The sequence below is a fragment of the Notothenia rossii genome (assembly GCF_949606895.1).
Source record: "Notothenia rossii genome assembly, chromosome: 8".
NCBI lineage: Eukaryota > Metazoa > Chordata > Actinopteri > Perciformes > Nototheniidae > Notothenia > Notothenia rossii.
The window spans coordinates 558,216-569,818 of NC_136906.1; positions in this window are offsets into that span (position 1 = coordinate 558,216).

Sequence of the window (11,603 nt, forward strand, 5' to 3'; positions counted from 1 at the left end):
CTCTCTCCATCTCTCTAACTCACTTCCTGTCCACTCACTCCATCTCTCTTGATCACTTCCTGTCCACTCTCTCCATCTCTCTAACTCACTTCCTGTCCACTCTCTCCATCTCTCTTGATGACTTCCTGTCCACTCTCTCCATCTCTCTAACTCACTTCCTGTCCACTCACTCCATCTCTCTAACTCACTTCTTGTCCACTCTCTCCATCTCTCTTGATCACTTCCTGTCCACTCTCTCCATCTCTCTAACTCACTTCCTGTCCACTCACTCCATCTCTCTAACTCACTTCCTGTCCACTCACTCCATCTCTCTAACCCACTTCCTGTCCACTCTCTCCATCTCTCTAACTCACTTCCTGTCCGTTCTCTCCATCTCTCTAACTCACTTCCTGTTCGCTTGTGGGATTCAGTCTCCTTCCTTTGGATGCTTCTCTCAGGTGAACTCAGTGTTTTTGAGGACAGCGTTCTGCTCAGATCCGGGGGGGGCAGGTTGTGCTGGAAAACATTTACACACACACACACACACACACACACACACACACACACACACACACACACACACACACACACACACACACACACAGCTGGGTTTTTCTTGTCAGCTGGCTCAACGACCAATCTATAAGGACAACTCAAAAAGCACCACAGAGTTTAACTCTGCAGCAGATCTGTCACGATTCTTGTGTTAGATAGATAGACATACTTTATTGTCATTTCAACAAGACGCAGAGTGTACTATTAAAACGAAATGTCGTTGTACTGGCTTACAGGAACAGGACAATATAAAAACATGCTAAAATTGTACATATAAATAAATAATAGTGACGTGGTGCTGATAAAATTAAAGATAAAGTGTGCGTTTAAAATATAAAGACTTACTATAAATATAAATAAAATAGACACACTATATAAAAAATATGTGCGCTTTACACAGCGTAATGTAATCTTTATGTTACTGGTCTACTTGCTGTTCAGCAGTCTGATGGCATGGTCACGTTCTTAGTTGTGTGTGTCTGGTGGTGGGTGTTTTGCTGTTCTCCTTGTCATGTTCTCCTCCCTGTGTATTGTCTGGTCCTTCTCCCTGTGTTTTCCTGTTTGTCGTTAGTCTCCCTGGTGTGTCTGATTTCCTCATTGTTTTCACCTGTACCCCTTCTGTGTCTCCTGTGCTCATCATCACTAGCCCCTCCCCTGATTGTTCCCACCTGTGTCTTGTTGTCATGAGTTTAAGTTCCCCTGTCTCCCAGTGTTCAGTGTCAGTTGGTCTTGTCTCTTGCCATGGTCAGTCTATGCTCTCTTCGTGCTCTTGTAAAGTTTTGTTCCTCACTACGTGAGCGCTTTCATTTTGTTCCCAATTTTTGTCATCTCAGCTAGAGATTCGATAGTGACTATTTTTTGTTCATCTTGCTGTTTTTGGAAAATAAAGTATCTTACCAATACTTTACCTCTGTCTCCCGGGTCGTGCAATTGGGTCCTACCTCCTCGGTGTCTGAGTTCTTAACAAGATCTTACTGTGGTCTGACTGTTGATTTGAATATGTCAGCACTGTTCTTCATCTATTTACTCTGTAGAGTTACTGTGTGTGTGTGTGTGTGTCTCACCACAGTGCAATGTCTGAGCAGGCAGGACTGCTTCATGCGTCCTCCAAACCTCCCCATATCTTTACAGAAGTGGCACTCTCCGCACTCGGTCCTGGTGCAGGCCTGGCAGCGCCGAGGAAGAGACACAATATGAACATATGAGGAAAAGGGTGGTCCTTCGTGAGAGGTACATTTTTCAAATTCATTTATTTCAAATGTTTTCATCTCACTCCTGGACTGCCTCGATATCACACAACATGTCAACCTCCCAACACTTAACAAAGGTCACATACTGGACTTACTCTGCTGCACTGGTATCACTCCCGTTAACCTTGCTGTCATTGAATTCCCCATTTCTGACCAAAAAGCTGTCATTTTTTATATCCATGCCCCCCTTTCCAAAGCCAAAGAACAACGGTGCATCACCTTCAGAAACATTAAACACATTAACCCCACAGATCTCACCACTCTGATTAATTCCTACCCCAATCCTCCAGCATCCACCCACCCTGCTGACCTTGTGAATCACTATAATGACTGTCTCTCCTCTTCCCTCACTGCCCTGGCTCCCCTGAAAACTCGCAAAGTTTCATTCACCCACTCCGCCCCCTGGTTCACCTTTGAGCTACGTCAGCTCAAAACAACTGGCCGCCGACTAGAGCGGCTGTGCAAGAGCACCGGACTCTCAGTTCACACGCAAATGTACTCGGATCACCTTCACCTCTACAAGAACGTGCTTTCCGTGCCTCCGGATATCTCCATTGACCAATGTACTGAATTTCTGCATTTTTTTCACTCCAAAATTAACACCATTCACCTAGAGCTGGCTTCAGCATGCACCTCCTCAAGTTATCCACCCTGGATGGCTACCACTGGTCCATCACTCATCAGCTCCCTCTCCATCTTCACCCCAGCATCGGAATACACCATCTCAGAGCTCATCCGTAAAGCTAAAACCACCACCTGTCAGCTTGATCCTCTTCACACCACCCTGGTCAAGGCTTGCCTACCAGCCATATCACCCATGATCACTGACATAATTAACTCCTCCCTTGAATTGTACCCACCTCCCTCAAACTGGCTGCAATCACTCCCATCCTCAAAAAACCCGGTACTGACCCAGCCGATCTAAACCACTACAGGCCCATCTCCAACCTACCCTTCATTTACAAGACCCTTGAGAGGGTGGTTGCCGCACAGCTCCAGTCCCATCTTGACACAAACAACCTCCATGAACCCTTCCAATCTGGTTTCTGCCAAAAACGACCTCCTCCGTGCAGCTGACTCCGGACTTCTCACCATCCTCATCCTCCTTGACCTCAGCGCTGCATTCGATACCATCTCTCACCCACTACTCCTGGACCGCCTGGCTGGCATTGGGATCACTGGTGTTGCACTCTCCTGGTTCTCATCATACCTCACTGACAGACAACAGCTTCTACAACTCGGTAGTCACAAGAAAGTGCTATTTCACTGGGTGTCCCCCAGGGGTCAGTACTGGGTCCACTCCTATTCATCATATATCTTGATGTAAATCTTGATTGTCCAAGATGGCAGGTCAGGTGTAACAGGAGCTCTCCTTGCATTTTTAACATATGCCTTCATTTTAAACTTTTTAAACACGGGTCCATTATTAAATCCGAATAATGGGCCCTGCATCTTAGCGGTGTACACAGACAAATTGAAGCACTTTGGGTACGGGAAACACGTTCCGATGCAAACATTTGTTCTCACCGCGGGCCAACATCAACAACATAACCTTAAGCGAAATAATGAAGTCCGAGACAAACGTCAAAGTAACTGCCATATCATCATCACACTCTACCTGTTGCTATCTGGAGACGTACATCAGGCCCAACAACTCGAAACATCAACCGTGAAGTCACGAAGAGCAACAACCCTGTCTCTCAGGTATGTGACACTCACAAAGAAAGCACAGTGATTGAATACATACACCAACTTGGTGTGATGCTTTGCGTTTGTTGTCCGGGTGCCGGAGACAGACTGGCTGGGCTGTGTCGACTGGGAAGTGGAGCTGCCGGTGCGGGGGAGCGGAGATCTGGGACGCTGGGGGCCGTGGCTGTGGACGAGGGGAGCGTCGGGGACCGGGACCGGCTTGCTGCGTTCGGGCACAGCGTCGAGGATGCCCCGATGGCCATGGAGGAGGTGTCCTCTGACCCGTATGGCATTTCTAACTTGACCGGCTTGTTGCTGTCCAGAAAACCCGGAAGTTAGATGTTGCGTTCAGGTGCAAACTCAGCGCGTCACTCCGCTCGACAAACAACAACATGCTTACAAAAGCAACAGGACCATAAATCCTGTTTTCAAAAAACACCGCAAGTTCAATTGATTTAAAACTGTTAATCACTCTTTAGTGATCCGGGATCAACAACATAAACCGAAGGGCATCCTTGGAGGACATTTGAAAATCCGTAGCCTCACACCTAAAGCTGATCAAGTCTATCATCTTCTTCATGATTCCAATTTAGATTTTCTCTGCCTATCAGAAACATGGCTTCATACCAACTCTCCATCCGCTGCATTGCATGTGCCAGGCTATCAAAGCTTTAGACAACATTGATCTTACGGAAGAGGGGTGGGGTCATGATTTATGTCAAAGACCATCTCAACTGTCATCAAATATGCTGGCCTTTTAACCATGACTTGGAATGTCTTGGATATTAAAATAATGCTGTCCCCTGAAATGTCATTTGTGCTCATTGTTGTTTATCGCCCACCATCTTCAAATAATGACTTCTACACCACATTCAAAACACTTCTTAAAGCATGTGATTTCAAAACAGAAGTGATAGTGCTTGGTGACCTGAATTGTTAGACAAGACAAGTAGGAAAGCCCTTAAGCAAATCACAGATAGTTTAGACTTAACACAAATGACAGAAGGACCAACCAGAATAACCTCATCCTCACAGACACAAATAGACTTAATATTAAGTAATAAACCTGAGAGTGGATAAAACATTTAATTTCATCACTGGACTATCTGACCCCAACTTAATATTAATATCCAGAAAACTCACAAAGAAACGGTTCCACCACTCATACAAACCTCTGGAACAACTAAGAATACCAAAAACTGAATTTGCAAACTTTGAGCAAGCTGTGCAACAGACTGACTGGGAAAGTATGCTAACTGGGAGCAGTGTAGAAACAGACAGCCAAATGTTTGCGACCAAGCTACATGATTTAGTGCAGATGTTCTCCAGAAAAATGAAGAGTGTAAAAAACAAAAACAGAGAGGTCTTTACACTGGTTCCTCACTGACACTAAGAAAGTGGATCAGTCCAGTTCTGAGGTCTTTACACTGGTTCCTCACTGACACTAAGAAAGTGGATCAGTCCAGTTCTGAAGTCTTTACACTGGTTCCTCACTGACACTAAGAAAGTGGATCAGTCCAGTTCTGAAGTCTTTACACTGGTTCCTCACTGACACTAAGAAAGTGGATCAGTCCAGTTCTGAGGTCTTTACACTGGTTCCTCACTGACACTAAGAAAGTGGATCAGTCCAGTTCTGAAGTCTTTACACTGGTTCCTCACTGACACTAAGAAAGTGGATCAGTCCAGTTCTGAAGTCTTTACACTGGTTCCTCACTGACACTAAGAAAGTGGATCAGTCCAGTTCTGAAGTCTTTACACTGGTTCCTCACTGACACTAAGAAAGTGGATCAGTCCAGTTCTGAGGTCTTTACACTGGTTCCTCACTGACACTAAGAAAGTGGATCAGTCCAGTTCTGAGGTCTTTACATTGGTTCCTCACTGACACTAAGAAAGTGGATCAGTCCAGTTCTGAGGTCTTTACACTGGTTCTTCACTGACACTCAGAAAGTGGATCAGTCCAGTTCTGAGGTCTTTACACTGGTTCCTCACTAACACTAAGAAAGTGGATCAGTCCAGTTCTGAGGTCTTTACACTGGTTCCTCTCTAACACTAAGAAAGTGGATCAGTCCAGTTCTGAGGTCTTTACACTGGTTCCTCACTGACACTAAGAAAGTGGATCAGTCCAGTTCTGAGGTCTTTACTCTGGTTCCTCTCTGACACTAAGAAATAGGATCAGTCCAGTTCTGAGGTCTTTACACTGGTTCCTCACTGACACTAAGAAAGTGGATCAGTCCAGTTCTGAGGTCTTTACACTGGTTCCTCACTGACACTAAGAAAGTGGATCAGTCCAGTTCTGAAGTCTTTACACTGGTTCCTCACTGACACTAAGAAAGTGGATCAGTCCAGTTCTGAGGTCTTTACACTGGTTCCTCACTGACACTAAGAAAGTGGATCAGTCCAGTTCTGAGGTCTTTACACTGGTTCCTCACTAACACTAAGAAAGTGGATCAGTCCAGTTCTGGAGTCTTTACACTGGTTCCCCTCTAACACTAAGAAAGAGGATCAGTCCAGTTCTGAAGTCTTTACACTGGTTCCTCACTGACACTAAGAAAGTGGATCAGTCCAGTTCTGAAGTCTTTACACTGGTTCCTCACTGACACTAAGAAAGTGGATCAGTCCAGTTCTGAAGTCTTTACACTGGTTCCTCACTAACACTAAGAAAGAGGATCATTCCAGTTCTGAGGTCTTTACACTGGTTCCTCACTGACACTAAGAAAGTGGATCAGTCCAGTTCTGAAGTCTTTACACTGGTTCCTCACTAACACTAAGAAAGAGGATCATTCCAGTTCTGAGGTCTTTACACTGGTTCCTCACTGACACTAAGAAAGTGGATCAGTCCAGTTCTGAGGTCTTTACACTGGTTCCTCACTAACACTAAGAAAGTGGATCAGTCCAGTTCTGAGGTATTTACACTGGTTCCTCTCTAACACTAAGAAAGTGGATCAGTCCAGTTCTGAAGTCTTTACACTGGTTCCTCACTAACACTAAGAAAGTGGATCAGTCCAGTTCTGAGGTCTTTACACTGGTTCCTCTCTAACAATAAGAAAGTGGATCAGTCCAGTTCTGAGGTCTTTACACTGGTTCCTCACTGACACTAAGAAAGTGGATCAGTCCAGTTCTGAGGTCTTTACTCTGGTTCCTCACTGACACTAAGAAATAGGATCAGTCCAGTTCTGAGGTCTTTACACTGGTTCCTCACTGACACTAAGAAAGTGGATCAGTCCAGTTCTGAGGTCTTTACACTGGTTCCTCACTGACACTAAGAAAGTGGATCAGTCCAGTTCTGAAGTCTTTACACTGGTTCCTCACTGACACTAAGAAAGTGGATCAGTCCAGTTCTGAGGTCTTTACACTGGTTCCTCACTGACACTAAGAAAGTGGATCAGTCCAGTTCTGAAGTCTTTACACTGGTTCCTCACTAACACTAAGAAAGTGGATCAGTCCAGTTCTGGAGTCTTTACACTGGTTCCCCTCTAACACTAAGAAAGAGGATCAGTCCAGTTCTGAGGTCTTTACACTGGTTCCTCACTGACACTAAGAAAGTGGATCAGTCCAGTTCTGAAGTCTTTACACTGGTTCCTCACTGACACTAAGAAAGTGGATCAGTCCAGTTCTGAAGTCTTTACACTGGTTCCTCACTAACACTAAGAAAGAGGATCATTCCAGTTCTGAGGTCTTTACACTGGTTCCTCACTGACACTAAGAAAGTGGATCAGTCCAGTTCTGAAGTCTTTACACTGGTTCCTCACTAACACTAAGAAAGAGGATCATTCCAGTTCTGAGGTCTTTACACTGGTTCCTCACTGACACTAAGAAAGTGGATCAGTCCAGTTCTGAGGTCTTTACACTGGTTCCTCACTAACACTAAGAAAGTGGATCAGTCCAGTTCTGAGGTATTTACACTGGTTCCTCTCTAACACTAAGAAAGTGGATCAGTCCAGTTCTGAAGTCTTTACACTGGTTCCTCACTAACACTAAGAAAGTGGATCAGTCCAGTTCTGAGGTCTTTACACTGGTTCCTCTCTAACAATAAGAAAGTGGATCAGTCCAGTTCTGAGGTCTTTACACTGGTTCCTCACTGACACTAAGAAAGTGGATCTGTCCAGTTCTGAGGTCTTTACTCTGGTTCCTCACTGACACTAAGAAATAGGATCAGTCCAGTTCTGAGGTCTTTACACTGGTTCCTCACTGACACTAAGAAAGTGGATCAGTCCAGTTCTGAGGTCTTTACACTGGTTCCTCACTGACACTAAGAAAGTGGATCAGTCCAGTTCTGAAGTCTTTACACTGGTTCCTCACTGACACTAAGAAAGTGGATCAGTCCAGTTCTGAGGTCTTTACACTGGTTCCTCACTGACACTAAGAAAGTGGATCAGTCCAGTTCTGAAGTCTTTACACTGGTTCCTCACTAACACTAAGAAAGTGGATCAGTCCAGTTCTGAGGTCTTTACTCTGGTTCCTCACTGACACTAAGAAAGTGGATCAGTCCAGTTCTGAGGTCTTTACACTGGTTCCTCACTGACACTAAGAAAGTGGATCAGTCCAGTTCTGAGGTCTTTACTCTGGTTCCTCACTGACACTAAGAAAGTGGATCAGTCCAGTTCTGAGGTCTTTACACTGGTTCCTCACTGACACTAAGAAAGTGAATCAGTCCAGTTCTGAAGTCTTTACACTGATTCCTCACTAACACTAAGAAAGTGGATCAGTCCAGTTCTGAAGTCTTTACACTGGTTCCTCACTGACACTAAGAAAGTGGATCAGTCCAGTTCTGAAGTCTTTACACTGGTTCCTCTCTAACACTAAGAAAGAGGATCAGTCCAGTTCTGAGGTCTTTACACTGGTTCCTCACTGACACTAAGAAAGTGGATCAGTCCAGTTCTGAGGTCTTTACACTGGTTCCTCACTAACACTAAGAAAGTGGATCAGTCCAGTTCTGAGGTCTTTACACTGGTTCCTCACTGACACTAAGAAAGTGGATCAGTCCAGTTCTGAGGTCTTTACACTGGTTCCTCACTGACACTAAGAAAGTGGATCAGTCCAGTTCTGAGGTCTTTACACTGGTTCCTCACTGACACTAAGAAAGTGGATCAGTCCAGTTCTGAAGTCTTTACACTGGTTCCTCACTAACACTAAGAAAGTGGATCAGTCCAGTTCTGAGGTCTTTACACTGGTTCCTCACTGACACTAAGAAAGTGGATCAGTCCAGTTCTGAGGTCTTTACACTGGTTCCTCACTGACACTAAGAAAGTGGATCAGTCCAGTTCTGAAGTCTTTACACTGGTTCCTCACTGACACTAAGAAAGTGGATCAGTCCTGTTCTGAAGTCTTTACACTGGTTCCTCACAAACACTAAGAAAGTGGATCAGTCCAGTTCTGAAGTCTTTACACTGGTTCCTCACTAATACTAAGAAAGTGGATCAGTCCTGTTCTGAAGTCTTTACACTGGTTCCTCATGAACACTAAGAAAGTGGATCACATCACTCCTGTTCTGAAGTCTTTACACTGGTTCCTCATGAACACTAAGAAAGTGGATCACATCACTCCTGTTCTGAAGTCTTTACACTGGTTCCTCATGAACACTAAGAAAGTGGATCACATCACTCCTGTTCTGAAGTCTTTACACTGGTTCCTCATGAACACTAAGAAAGTGGATCACATCACTCCTGTTCTGAGGTCTTTACACTGGTTCCTCACTGACACTAAGAAAGAGGATCAGTCCAGTTCTGAGGTCTTTACACTGGTTCCTCACTGACACTAAGAAAGTGGATCAGTCCAGTTCTGAGGTCTTTACACTGGTTCCTCACTGACACTAAGAAAGAGGAACAGTCCAGTTCTGAAGTCTTTACACTGGCTTCCTGTGTATCAAAGAATAGATTTCTAAATACTGCTGCTGTTTATAAAGCACTGAATGGTTTAGGCCCAAAATGCATTTCTGACCTCCTGCTAAATGATGAACCATCCAGAAATCTCAGGTCTTCAGGGACTGGTCAGCTTTCTGTCCCCAGAGACAGAACTAAACATGGATAAGTTCAGTTAGTATGCTCCAAATATCTGGAACAAACTCCGAGAAACCTGCAGGTCCGCTGCAACTCTGACTACTTTTAAATCCAGGCTGAAGACTTTTCTTTTTTGCCGCAGCTTTAATGAAACTATTCATATCTTAGACTGCACTGTAACTTTTATTAATGTATTTTTTCTTTTAATGTTTATTTTATTATCTTTGCTTTTTAATGACTGATTTTAAATGCCATTTTCTTAATGTCTTTCATTTTTGTAAAGCACTTTGAATTGCCTTGTGTTGAAAGGTGTATAAATAGACTTGCCTTGCCTTACAGTGAACCAGAATCAGCACCAAGCCAGGATGGAGAATCTGGTTGTTCTTTTTTGATGGAAGCAGAGTCCACTACCATCAGCTTTGACGTTAGCCCTGGAGCAGGAGACGGTGAGTTACAGTAAAAGGTGTGGCAGGGTGGACAGGTAGGAAATCGTAGCGTCAGTCGTGGCAATCAGGTGTGACAAATGGGTCCAAAAAGAAAACGTTGGTAACTGTGGCAGGAGAAAAGATGGTTTGTCTATAAGCCTCTAGAAGAACACACACAACTCTATATTTTCAGACAGAGAAGCGCCAAACACACAACGCGAGCGTCCTCTCACCCGGTGCTGCCAACGTCCAGCTGAAAGTCTTACCGCCTCCAGTTCCTCATAACAGAAAACTAATTTGACTAGCAAACAACCGCTCCCTGTGGCTCCGTCTCTACAACAATTTGACTGTTGGCGAATTAAACAGCGATTACTTCCTTTAATTTGGGACATGTGTTTACATTATTCAGCCTTCCAGACCTTCAGTGAGCTAGCAGAATGCATCCTTCCATTTCATTTAATCGTGTATTTGAACAGGGACAATGCACACCACTGCCTTGCCCTGTCTGCCTCACTCTAAGCAATTTGTTAACGATCTGGTCATCAGTATCTGTTGCTGTAATACCTTCAATATACACAGAATTCTTAACATCAACACCATATTCTTGCTCAGAAGTCATAGTTAAATGAATTGATAAACAGTTTTGAAACAGACTAGAAATTTGAATAACAGTTTAAGAAAATAAAAATAATTATATGAATTAATATATCTACCAGCAAAATGTAGATATATTACCAGTCAGCTAAGTCCTTGACTTCCACTGGTACCATGTAAACCAGTGCTAGCTGTTCCATGGTCAGGTCGTCGGCAACTAAACCGGCTCCTCCACCTGTCCTCGGTCATCGTGCCCAAATGGTCATCTACCGCCCGCCTCAAGCCAGGCAGCCCCTGGCCAGTTAGGTTCTGACCCGCCACGTCTATTGCTTGGATGGGGTGGTCGCAGTAACCATGGACGTTAAAATCTCACCGACCAATCAAAGACAAACTCTAGACCGTAATAAAGGGTCTGCCAAAGGACATCTTATACAGCGAGCTGAGCGGTGGTTCCAGAGGCAGAGGACGACCACTGCTGCGCTTCAAGGATGTCGTAAAACGTGACATGAAGGCCCTGGACATTGCGATGGACAACTGGGAGAGGCTGGCGGAGGACCGGACGAAGTGGCGCCAGCAGCTGTGCGAAGGTGGTGACAGACTTGACAAAGACTGGATTCGTGGACTTGCTCAAAAACGTGGACATTCTCTATCTCTCTGATTGCACTGTACCATCTCTTGTAGATTTCTTGCCAATATATACCAGCAAAATGTAAAATGTTTTTCTAATTATTTAATTCAAACTACTCCTCCTGGCTAGCTCGCTGAATTATGTAACATAGCTATGTAAACGGTGGCTTTCAATAAGGGGTAGAAGATAATACAAAATAGAATGAACAATATTAAATTAACATTTTATTAAACATTAAACAAAACTGTCAGCATCACAAACAGTTCCAAAAACACTTCCCCAACTCTCACACACACACACACACACACACACACACACACACACACACACACACACACACACACACACACACACACACACACACACACACACACACACACACACACACACACACACACACACACACACACACACACACACACACACACACACCTAGCCTAATGAACACACTGGCCTGCTCTTCCTCTATCCCTTAACCTGTTAAGCC